Here is a 12,122-nt window from a genome sequence, read left to right as displayed (position 1 = left end):
GCCCGGCCTCCGCGGCACCGCCGCGCCCCCCTGCCGCCCCGGCCCGCCTCCGCCCCATTTCCTCGGCACCTCTCTCGGCATCTCAGCCTGCCCTTACCGGCCTTTTGCCGCTCTTCTCTTCCCGCCTCTTTCCCGCTCTGGTCTTTCTCCCCTGGGGAGTGACCGAAGCAGGACCCGCCGGCCGGGCTGCCGCGGGGGGCACCTCCGAAAGCGGCCCCGCCGCACACCCCACGGGCCCGGGTGAGGGAGCTTTGCTCGTTGCCGTGAGGGCCAGGCCTTCGGTTGCCGCTTGGGGAGGTTCGGTTCGGTACCGCCAAGCAAACCCTTTCCGCCAGCCAGGGGCAAACCCAGTCCCAAGCCAGCCACACGGGCTGCGTGCAGGCAAAGGGCCGTCATGCCCAGGCATCAGCAGTTTTTCTCCTGCCCTGCTGAAGTGCTGAGTTTTCAAAGTGAGAAATCAAATGAGCTGCTTTTACAATCTGCATTGACTGCAGCGCTTGCCCATCCAAAGGTTAGTTACCGTTTAAAGGCATTTTTTTTTTTTCCTTCAGGCCTTAGCAGATGGAGGCTGTGGCAGGAGTGCGGCTGTGACAGAACCTGATGCCCTTGACAGCTTGTTGGGGAAATTGATGTTCTTGATGTTTTGCCAAGACAATCTGGCACTGAAGGCAGCAGGGCCTGTCTAAACATCAAGTTTTCTAGCCACTGGGCTAATCAAGGTTAGCAAACACTCTTTATTTTCTAGGAAGTAAGCCTCTGGCTATTGAGAAACTTACCTTAAAACAAATCACTGCCATGAGGAACCTCAGTGAGTTGTTCCATCAATAGCCCTTCTGAAGCCCCACACTGTCCTTTTTGCTCTTAACAGCCTTCCAGAGCACTCCTGAAGTCTGCCCCTTACAATGAAATCACATGGCCTACTACACAAAAGTGAGAAAATTGCTACTCCATGATAATTTTCTTCTTGAAAAGGACTTTAAAAACCCAGAAAAATTTATTTGCAGACTTGGTCCCTACTGAAATGTATCAGAGTTACCAGTACTTGTCCAGTATCAACAATGAATTCCTAATGGAGAGCTGGAGGGGCTGTGCAAGAGCAGTGGTAGTTAGTTGTGCTCTCCTTCCCATCTGCACAACATCATTTTCCTCTGTTGTCCTGCATTTTAACATGCCTTACATCCCTGACCACATACCAAAAACACTTTGATTATGTTTCAGTGATCAGCAGCTGATGGTCTGTTCTCTGAAGTGCCCATATGGCTCGCAGGAATTTCAAAATATATTGGTGTGTCAGATGGAATAAAAATACATCTAAATGAAGGAAGTCCATTAACTGCTGCCTTGAAAATATGCAGGTTTATTCTTCTGGGCAGGAAAAGATACGGAGTTCTTATGTTTCTCTGGCAGGATCCACCACCTCAGGTGCTGTAGGAAAGAGGATGCAATTCTGAGGAGGGCAGAATGGGTAGCTGTAAGACACAAGTGGTAGTAGGCCTGCCAGAAAACAGTTACTTTAATGTTGTTTAATTAGTTAACATGTTGATTTATGGGAACTTTCAGGTTAGCATAGGTGTTTGAGAAAGAAGAGAACATCACACAGCTTTTAACAAACTAGCCATCTCTTCTGTAATCACATCAGAGCTGTAAATAATTCATATGCAGAGTCCCACATTTCCCATTCATGTTTTTTCATGCATGTCAGTGCATTCTGTAAGTTTACAACTACAGAAGGCATCACTTTATTTCCCCTGTTTGCCCAGCAACAACAATTCCCTCAATTAGGCCTGCACATCAATGCGCTGCAAAAATACCTGACCAAACCCTAAATGAACTATCTTGGCTGCCTTAGTGCAGCACTCTGCAGTTTCATTAGATGTGCTGAAGCAGGGTATATGAGCTGTTCAGAGAGATAGGTCTGACTGGGTGGGTGGGAGGCTTTACTGGCACCTGACTCAGCCATTATACATACATGTTTTCACTTTTAACCTTTTGTGCTACTGTCCAGTAGTACAAATGGTCTTGATCCCAAGCACTGAAAGCAAGCATCCAGCATGTCTGAAGTATATTTAAACTGTCTTCTCCCAAGTATGCTATGGATGAGTAACTATAAAGAAGATAATCACCAGAGATAATGCTTGATTGAGAAATCTCACTGATAGCTTTTCTGTGTGGAGGTAATAACACTGAATGTCATCCACACAGATATATCCCTTTTTTTTCCCAGAGAGGTCTGCAGTGCCTTTCCTATTAAATCCTGAACAGCCACATGAAAAGGGAAAACTATGGGCACGTGAGAGCCATTGATGACTCCAGCACAGTTGGAGAACTCTCTGGTCTGTGTTCTTCAACTCTCTATCTGTTCATGGCTGCAATAACTCTGCAAGTACAAGCATGAACAGCTCATCCAGCTGTGCTCATATTGGCACTGGTTGGAGCACATGAAAGAGAAGAACTTACATCATGGGAACTGTCAACTAAACATGTTGGCAGACTGAAGACTTTCCCATGAAGACCTGGAAGGAAGAGGGAAATTATGTCATAGCATGCCATCAAACATTTCCCAGAGTACCTCAAGTTAATGAAATGCGAAGAACATGGGTATGATTCCAGTGCCAAATCCACATAAATAGCAGTGCCAGTGGGGATTTGGGTTTGTAGGCATAGATGGTTATCACTACTGCAGTGTAGATGCTCCTGGACCAGCTTAGCAAGTACAAGGTGCGTTTATATCAGGTCACTGCATGTACCTGAGAGATCTGGTGTGTATTTGCAGTATAAATAGTAAAATACTATGACATACACTCTGCTTTAAATATCTTTGAAGATGTGGTAGCCTTTTAATCATAATTCACAGCCAGAAAGGGACTTGATTATCACCCAGTAATTTGATCACCTTTTTCCTCCTTAGCTCTGCAGTAAACCCAAATAATTTAACTGTAGCAGAGATTTCACCAAAAAACCTTAAATTTTAAATTACATTGAATTATTGTTTACAAGATCATTGGCTAAATGATGTATTTAGAGTCCTAACCAATGTTATACATGAAAACCCAATATTTTGCCAGTGCAAATTAAAGCTGACTGTGGTGCATATGAACCAAGGTAGTCTCTTACTACAAGATCCTCAGATATATTTCCTGACCCCAGTCTGACTCATTTTACAGGATATGGGTGCATGGTGAATTAGCTGTTTATCTGTTTATCTGTTCTAGTTTGTGTGTGGCTATAACCTTTATTTACCGTACACCATCTAAATCTGTATGGGTTTATTGATTTTCTTGTGAGGAGATTGTGTTCATCACTGGAGTCAGCATTTTATAAATATTCATGAATTTTTCTTCACAGCTCCCTGTGAGACAAGAAGGTATTACTACTTCCATGTTACAAATAAAAAAAATGAAAGCAGGGAGAATAAATGCCACAACATGAAAGTGTTTGCTAGTGATGCTGATACTACATGCTCAGTTTGAAAGATCTAACACTTGTTTTTATGTTTTTACAGTGTAAGATATATCCTGTGGACATTATGTAGACTTTGCAAATCTTGAGAAAGGTAGAGTAGGTATGTAAATATCTTCATGGGAACTTTCCTGAAAGGCACCTTCTGGGTCACTGAATCTATTTCCTGGTTATTGCAAGCATGCCATGTAATCTGGCTCATGAATTGACTGAGTTTTAGCTTAAAAGTAATTAGGTGTTTTGCGCATATTACTGTATTTAAAAAAACTGTTCCAGAGTATGGTTACTGTGAGGGTTAAGAATTTTCTTCTAGCTTCTAAACACAATCTCATACCCATTTGCTCTTATACTAGCAGTGACCACTGTTTTGATGGTTTAAATAGTTCTTTTTGTTCCTAGTGTTTATCCATCCACCTTTGTTTTGCTAAAGTAAACCAGATAAGAATGAATTATATCAAACCAAATGAAGGCTATACTAAACTCTGAATAAAAATGTCCAGCCAAAGGTGTAATGCAGTTTAACCAACTCATTCAGACCTTGGTTAATGTTGGATAAATTGCAATGATGTAGCTTGTGTACACAAGTTTTAAGGGAGTAACTGACTGTAGAATTCATTCATACAATCCTCGTGCTTTGTCTGTGGTTTATACCATTATGTTTAGCCAATTGCAGAACTCCAGGAATCAGGAAGCTTGCATTAGGTGCCAGTTCTGGAGGGCGGTTATTAGTAGTCAGTATCAGTTATTAGTGATGTAGCATTTACTGATACGCCATTCACTGTGGTTTGGCCACTGTGTATTAGGAACTTCCGTCCTGAAAGTAACTAAGATGATGGGACTTCTTGTTCTAGGGATTTTAATTCTGTTGCCCACTCTGCAGAAAGTAACTATCAACTGGAATTTAACAAGGAGTCTGAAAAAATCTCACTTTTAAGGGGTTCTGAATTACCAGGACAAGCAGAAAATCATCTTCAATTAGATATCATCTTACTGCAACTCCTAATGCAGCAGAAATTTACCTCTGATTTTTGCATTAGTACTTTCTACAATAGGGAAGCTGAGTTGGTAATTTATAGTGAGACTCCAGTTTCTACCAATCCAGGTTCACTACCCTGTTGAACTAACATGGGCCCACTGAATAAAGAAGAGACAAAACTGTAAGTAAAGGAACACTATCTAATGCTGCTACTCCTGGGCTGATGGGAAAGTATGTATGGTAGGAAAGTAGTACTAGCTAAGTAGAATTTCACACAGATGGCTTTGATGCACTTGGATAAATTGCTTTGTCCCTTCTTTTTCTGTTTACTGTGGTGTGGCAATTTCTCGTGGCTAATCTTCAGTCTTATCTTATCTACAGCTGTAAACATTAGCTTGTTTACACCGCTACAGTTTTACTGTGCATCAGAACACTTCTGATATACACTTATGATATGAACTTATGTCCCTTCCTTTTCACTGTATATATAAGCAAGTTATTTGACTTGATTTTATTGGGTCCACAAAACAACCTTAATTCTTCATTCTTTTAATCAAACAACTATCGGCTAATAAAGTGAGCTGAGTCAGTGATATCAAATGAACTATTTAGTAAAAGTTGTGTTTTCCGCTCTCTGCCTGTTAGAAAGGTATTGCCTGGGCTATAATGTTTCTCAAGCTTTTTTTTCTATTCACTTTTTTCTAACTCATAATTTCTGCTGAACAGATGACTCCAACTTACTAAAGAAAATTGTTCACTATTTTAACATACTTACTAATGTCACAACTATTATATCAATTTCTTGAACAAATAAAAATAATCCATCAGATAGGTGTGAAGATGCCACTGGGACTTGTGATTCTCTCAGGTATTTTCCACAAGGGAAAATCCAAGGCTTTTTTTCATAAGATGGTTAATCTAATTTTAGGGAACCTAGTATCACATCAAAAGTGTCCACAAGACACCACACTGATAAAAACTTTTTTATGGTTCACATGTAGTTAAACATTTTTAAAGGAGAAACTTTGTTCCAGCAGACTTTATATCTGATCATCTCACCTTCTAGAGCCACTGTAAACCAAGGGGAAGATAAAGTATAGACCAAGACCAAGATAAAGCACAAGTATGGCTTCAGCTGACTTGAAAGAAATGTTACTACATGTGTGTTTCTGATCCGCTTGGGTAGCCTGGTAGATCACAGATCCAAGATTAATTAATGGCCACAGTAAAGACAAGAAAGATTTATACTTTTACAGTATCTGTAGATCAAGTTCAAACTTGCAAGGAAGACTAGAGTGTACTTGTAACTATTACTATATGTGACAACCTTAGAACAACTGCTCTTTGCTAGGACTTTACATCGTATAATGCATTGTAATTAACATATGATAAAAACATAGCCTGTCTTTGAATTAACAATTTATATTTTCTCCTTATTTTCATCCTATAGGTAAAGGAACTATTTAAGGAAAAATAGGAAAATTAACATAATTGTAAATTCTCTATTTTAAGTCACTCAGAATTTCTCCTGAAATATTCTCCAAACTGTGACAGAAGGATTCTTACTACATTCTTTACAGTGGCTTGTGGAAGAGCAAGTAGACCTTGTTTTTACGGTGCAAAGAGAAATGATCTGGAGAGCAGAATTTGCTCCAGAGTAACTCTACATAAAAGCAAATGTCATCTCAGCTACTTCAATGAAAATTAAGAATATCTCTGCTGATGTGATAACATTAAACCATTGCAGATCTGGTGTGAGCAAAATACTAATAAAAGCTATTGTCCTCTGCATAATGAAATTCATTATTTCACTATAGAAAACCCTATTTATAAATACCTGCATTATTTTTCCTTATACAAGTCGCAGTTGTGCATGAGCCAGAGGGTTTTCAGACTTTTTCAGCTAGCTGGTAATGCTTTTAGGTAAATTAGAACATTTTTTTGTACCTAGAAAGAGAGATTATACATAGGCAAGATGATATACAATGGTTTTAATTGGCATGACTCTCTTACTCATCAGTGACTAAGCCATGAGAAAATTGTTTGTCATTGCAAACAAGTATGCAGTCTGCTTCTCTTCTTTTTGTATCTTTGTTAATTTGAGACTTTCTCATGCTAAAGGAGAATTGCAGTGATATAATTCAAAGCATAATTTGTCCCAGGAGTCATGGAGGTCATGGGTCATGTAGGTTATGCAACTGCAGCAACAGTGTGACAGTTAGCAAGGTTCAAAAAGTTCGTAACTATAAAGAAGTTGTCCAGGACACTTACAACTGCTTTCCAAAATCTACTTTTAAAATTAATACATATATAGTTAGCTTTCTGTGAAGATGTTACCTTCAGATTCTTTTTCCTGGCCTCCTTCTCCTCTGCAATGTATTTCTCCGTATTCCTCATGAACACTACATTTGTTTGATATCATATTGTCATGTGTTTCCTAAGAAAAAAGAATTGCTATCATTCTGGACACATACCTGGCTTGCTGCCATGGTCATACTTTTCCCAAAATACAAAAGAATAATACAAAAGGTTCTTATCAGATATTATTTGAAGTTAATAAACTATGATGGTATACAGCCACAAACTTAATGGATTCCTACATGACCTGTAGGAACAGTGAGATATTACTATCTTAATTCTGGAGGTGGGGAAACTGAGATGTAAGATGAAGTGAGCAGCAAATAATATAGTGGCAGAGTTGGAATTTCTTCTTTACCCTAGTTCTGTGCTATAGTATGGTAGACACACAATCTGTCTCAGAAAAGAGAAAAATGGGAACAGATGTTAAATATCGGTCAAGGAAAGTTATATGCGTAAAGCGTACTGACTCCACTTTCCTCATCTTGGATTCAGGCATGGATAGACAGAATTTGTTGTTTAATACGAATCTAAGAATGTCTTCAGTGAAGTCTATTCAATTGTTACTTCCCACGAAAATGAGAAAGGCAGAAGTAGGAGGTAGATGTGAAAAGCTGCCCCTTTTATATTATTTAGAGACACCAAAGAAGTCCAGGCATTCTGGCCAACGTGATATGCTGCCAAACTGGATACAGGCTGACAAGACTGAGAAAGAATTGTAAATCCCAACGCCATTTGCCTTGGGAGCAAGTTGGCTGGATTTATCCTGGAAGGGATTTAGTGGTAAAAGGGCACTGCTGTGCTGAACTTGGCAAAACCCACTCTTAACGTGGACATAGTTGTATTGACAAACTGTGCTTTTTTCTTGGTCTGTTAAAATTACCTTCTCTTTCTATGCCCTTGATCAAGACAGCCTCTGTCAGCAAAATCAGAGTTTTGCCATTGTAACTATTTGACCAACAGCTGTTTTCATTACCTTAAAATATTAAGTGATGAAAATAAAATCTATAGTAGCTATCATAGTAGTTCTCAGCTATATTAGCTATAATAAATGTTTGTATGGATAATAATAAATTTCTTGTATGGATGAGGAAAGATGTACCTAGTAGTGCATTTATTATGTTAGGAATACTTTCTCCCCACTGCTATTATGATGTGTTGGTGTAACTTGCTATGCAACATATTCCAGTGTCTACTAATTGTTGTTTACTAATAGGGCTAAGAGTCATCATAGTCTACCCACATGGAATTTTCTTTTATCTTTTATGATGCCCAAACAATTTTGAAAAGCACCAACACACTCTTACCATTCATTATTAATATTAAAATCTTAGGCTTAGAGAAGGGGAGGAATATTTGTTTTATAGTTTTACTGCATCTGCCCTAAAAGTTATTAATTCATTTTCTGTTGTTGTCTTTTTGCATTCCAGCCATTACAATCGTTAGACCTGCACGTGGTGAGTAAAATTCCAGTCCTGACACACACCTAGTATTCAGTTCACCTAGAACTCTTACACATGAGAAGGGGGATATAGAAAAATAGAAATTGTAACAGTAGATTTTTTTTCTTATAAAATGATAGCAATAAATCAGGTGAAAATAAACGCTCTTCCATGTTCCCTGAACACAGGGTAAGAAATAATTGTCCTGAACTGCAGGAAAGGGGAGTTAGAAGAATGTTCATAGAAACTCCTGTTGGGTGGGAGACAAAGTCCTCTCCCTATCATGTCAAAGAAGCTTGTGCGAAGAAGCGTGTCTTGAGGAGAGGAAAGGCAAGACATATAGCTCCAGGAATAAGCCTGTGCCTGCTCAGCTGTGGACAGAAAATGGTGACCAGTGGGACTCATGAGCCCACAGGCCCCTTTACTGACTCCAGTTTGTGTTGAGCTATGGGTCGTTATTTTAGTGGGTATATGAATCAAGCCAAGTACAGGCTCCTTGGCCTATAAAGTAAGTCACTCTTCCTGTCTAAACTATTGCCCTGTCTCTGTCCTACCAAACAGTGGGTGTGATACCAGCTCCTGATCCTTCCACTACCTCAGGCAGGGAGGTGTATACAGTACAGATATTTTAAAAACCTATGATAATAACTTGTTTGATTTAGAATACTATGTACAAGATTTTTCCCATCTGGTACTTCAAAGTATACTCTGAGAGTCCGGCAATAGCAGTTCCTCCCTGAAAATCCTGGAATGTAGCAGAGCTGTTTTGAATGATCTCTAGTATGTTCTTGTCTATGAAAGGCAGTACACAGTTTGGTATATAATCTGTGTGTCTCTGAGGTGATGTTGAACTATGAGAATGTCCCTTACAGATATTGCTATATCTTTAGTGAGTCTTGTTGGAGGGACAGCACTGCTACAGAAACCAGTGAGGGGATTTTGAAATTTCAGAGTGGGAAGTGAAATCAAGAACATTGAAGGAAGTCCCTGTAGTTACATCTCTTTATTGAAAAAAAGATAGAGAAGATAGAGACAAGTATAGAGCTGTGGACACAGACTCTATCCACTATGCATGATGTAACATACTTTTCATGTCTCATAGAGTGAATACACAAGTAGTATATTTACAGAATAGGGCGAGGAGGGGGGGAAGGATAAGAACCAAAATTTGTCATGGTTTTATGTGCTTAAATTTTACAAGTAAAATAATTTAAGAAACTGATTTCTCATTCAGGAGAAATTATGATTATAGATTGTGAAGAGCAAATAGCTGATAATGTTCTGCACATCAGTGTCATATTGTTTATCCCATCTCACTTACTATGAACTTCACTGGCTAGTCAGTGTAAAAATTAAATGGAGATACATTATTTTCAATCTCCTTCACCTGTAGTATATCACTATGAGCATGTTTATATGTAAACTTCTACAAAAGCTTTCAAGATTCCTGGTTTAATAAAGTGGTTTATTGACTGATATTCATGTGTCAAGCTGTAGTTTCAGGACCAATTTAATCTGATCTAAGTGTGGGCTGCCAGAGGGGTAGTTTGCCTTCTCCCTTGGTCCCAACAACAAAGTTATCTTCTGTCTTAAGTGGTGCTCTGTTCCAACCTGGCTGAAATCTGAAAACCCGTGGGGAAAAAAAAAAAAAAAAAAAAAAAAAAGTCCATGCAGAAATAACTAGTTTTCAGCCATATCACTTGCAGTTTCATCCTGCAGCCACAGGTACCCGAGTGCTCACAAAAGGGAGGGAGAAGGGAAGTAGAGCTGTAACAGTGGCTGGGGGACTGATGGGATCTCCTTTTTTCATGGTAACTGACTTTTAGTTCTGCTTAATCTGAACTGCAACCTCATGTTGCTTCTGCATTTAAAAATCCCATTTCCTGTGTTAGCAAAATGAAGAATTATGTATTTATTTCTGTTGCCATACCAATTTCATAGTTCCTTGTGGGGCAGAATTATACTGATGCTCAGATGTTCTCCCAACTGAATATACTTAGAGCAATGTAAAACACCTTTATTAAGAACCTCTGATTATTAAATTATTTCCCAATGTTTTAATTATTGCCATTCCTCCAAAAACAAGAGCAACAAAAGGATTAATTTTAAAATATGTTTAATTACTGCAGTTTATGTTGTGAGTTATCTGTAAAAGCAAACAAAACCCTCTATAAATCAGCAGCAATGTGGATAATATAACGTGTTCACTCTGCTTTTTTTTCTCATAAAGCTGCTTCTTTTCTTGCTGTCCTTTCTGTTCTACAAGTTTCCCTCCCTGTCTCTGATTTTGTGGTTATTTGGCAGTTTATGTTCAGAGGGGTGGATTATTGCTGCTGTGGTACAGAAGCATGAAAATCTCTTATTTTTAAGGCCTAAAACCTGATGGCAAATCCAAATAATCCAAGTCCAGACAAACTCTGAACTGCCAAAGGCCAGTTTTGCATGCCCTACTCCTTTGTAGTTGAACACAGGCTTAGAAACGTGGATTTAGCTAACCCATCTCTTGTCTCCTTGTGCAGTCTGACTTTGCTCCTCATATCTCACTAGGCTGAATCCAAATATTATCTTAAACTACACATCTATGAAAAGTGAAACATTATTCTTCAGACCTGAAGAAAATAAGCTGCTTTGAAAGGGTTTACTGGAGATTTTATCAGACAGAATGGTGGTTCCCTGTCCTCTTTTATGTGTTCCTGTCTTTCATATGTTACATCTCTTGTATTTGTCACTTATTTGATCCCTTTCAATGGAGCAGGGTATTCATTACTTTCCTCCTTATTCCCCCTAATTTCTTTCTCTCCTTTTCCTGTGCTGTCTCTGAGTCTGTTTTGTTTGGAGCAGAAGCTCCCCCTGCTGCTCTATTTTGTAGTGTGCAACATTGCACAGCCAAAAGAAATTGGATAGGTTTTCATTATCTAACAAAACAAATTCTAGGGAAATAAGGGCAATTATTATTGAAAATTATACAAAATATTTCATTTGAAATTTCAGCTATTCCTGAATTTAACAGCAGCTTCAAGTAATTCCTCCATAATAAAACTGAATACATTTCCCAGAAGCCTTTGTTAAAAATTTAATCTACCAGCAGTAGCAAACTCTGAAATTGGGTGGATCTGAAAGTTTAGTCAGCAAAACATAAAATCGGTCCTTTCCGATCTGTTTCTTCTCCAAAACTCCCACACACAACACTGTTCCTACAAGGCCACTGTCTTTGGAGAAGACTTGCTGCAAACCGACTTAACCAGCTTGGGGTTTTCCACTGACCTTATATCCACTAGTACAGACTTGTAGCTGCTTTCACATCCTTACAACCCAGTGTTACATTTATATAGGCCTAACTCTTCACCTGTGAGTTAGCCTAGTGATTTCAGTGAAATAAGGTCTGCCTAGAAGTGTTACCAGTTTCTGTGCGGTTTTGTGCGTTGCTGGGACTTGAATTCCTACGGGTTTTCTTGTACAAGTGGTCTGGGCATTTTTCCTTCTTCACGTTCCCACTGACATCAACTTAAGGCAGGGAAAGGTCACTGCTAATGCTAACACCTGTTCCATAAACTTCCTCCACACTCTGGTGAGCACTGAACTCTACTTCGGCAAAGCAGAAACGACTTGTTCACGGCAAACACTGTACGGGCAGCACGGGCTTCCGTAGTTAGTATTTCTCCTAACTTCCTCACTTTCATTTAACGTCAGAGAAGAAGCAGCGCCCGTCATAAGCCTTGAACTTCCTCCTCCGCCACCAGTTAGCCTGTTACGAATGAAAAAACAAAGCTGCAAAACAAGCAACATGCAAAAACAGCTTGAGCGTTCGTGCCTATCAAAGCTCGTAAACCGCCGGCGCCTCCCCCTGCCCCCGCCGACGGCCGGAGGGCACCGCAGAGCCCCGCGGG

The 12,122-nt window shown here is 39.5% G+C and overlaps 1 protein-coding gene across 1 annotated transcript in view; it reads left to right on the top strand.

Annotated features, from left to right (window-relative positions):
- The first annotated feature begins 164 nt into the window (after positions 1–164).
- COMMD8 (COMM domain containing 8) overlaps positions 165–12,122 on the top strand; it is a 17,956-nt gene continuing 5,998 nt past the window's right edge. The window contains exon 1 of the mRNA XM_026846697.1: positions 165–192. The gene's annotated coding sequence lies outside the window, so the exon portion shown is untranslated. The remainder of the gene's footprint in view (positions 193–12,122) is intronic.

The sequence above is a fragment of the Athene cunicularia genome (assembly GCF_003259725.1).
Source record: "Athene cunicularia isolate RWA chromosome 4 unlocalized genomic scaffold, athCun1 chr4_part1, whole genome shotgun sequence".
Taxonomy (NCBI): domain Eukaryota; kingdom Metazoa; phylum Chordata; class Aves; order Strigiformes; family Strigidae; genus Athene; species Athene cunicularia.
This window is presented reverse-complemented; position numbering and strand designations above follow the sequence as displayed.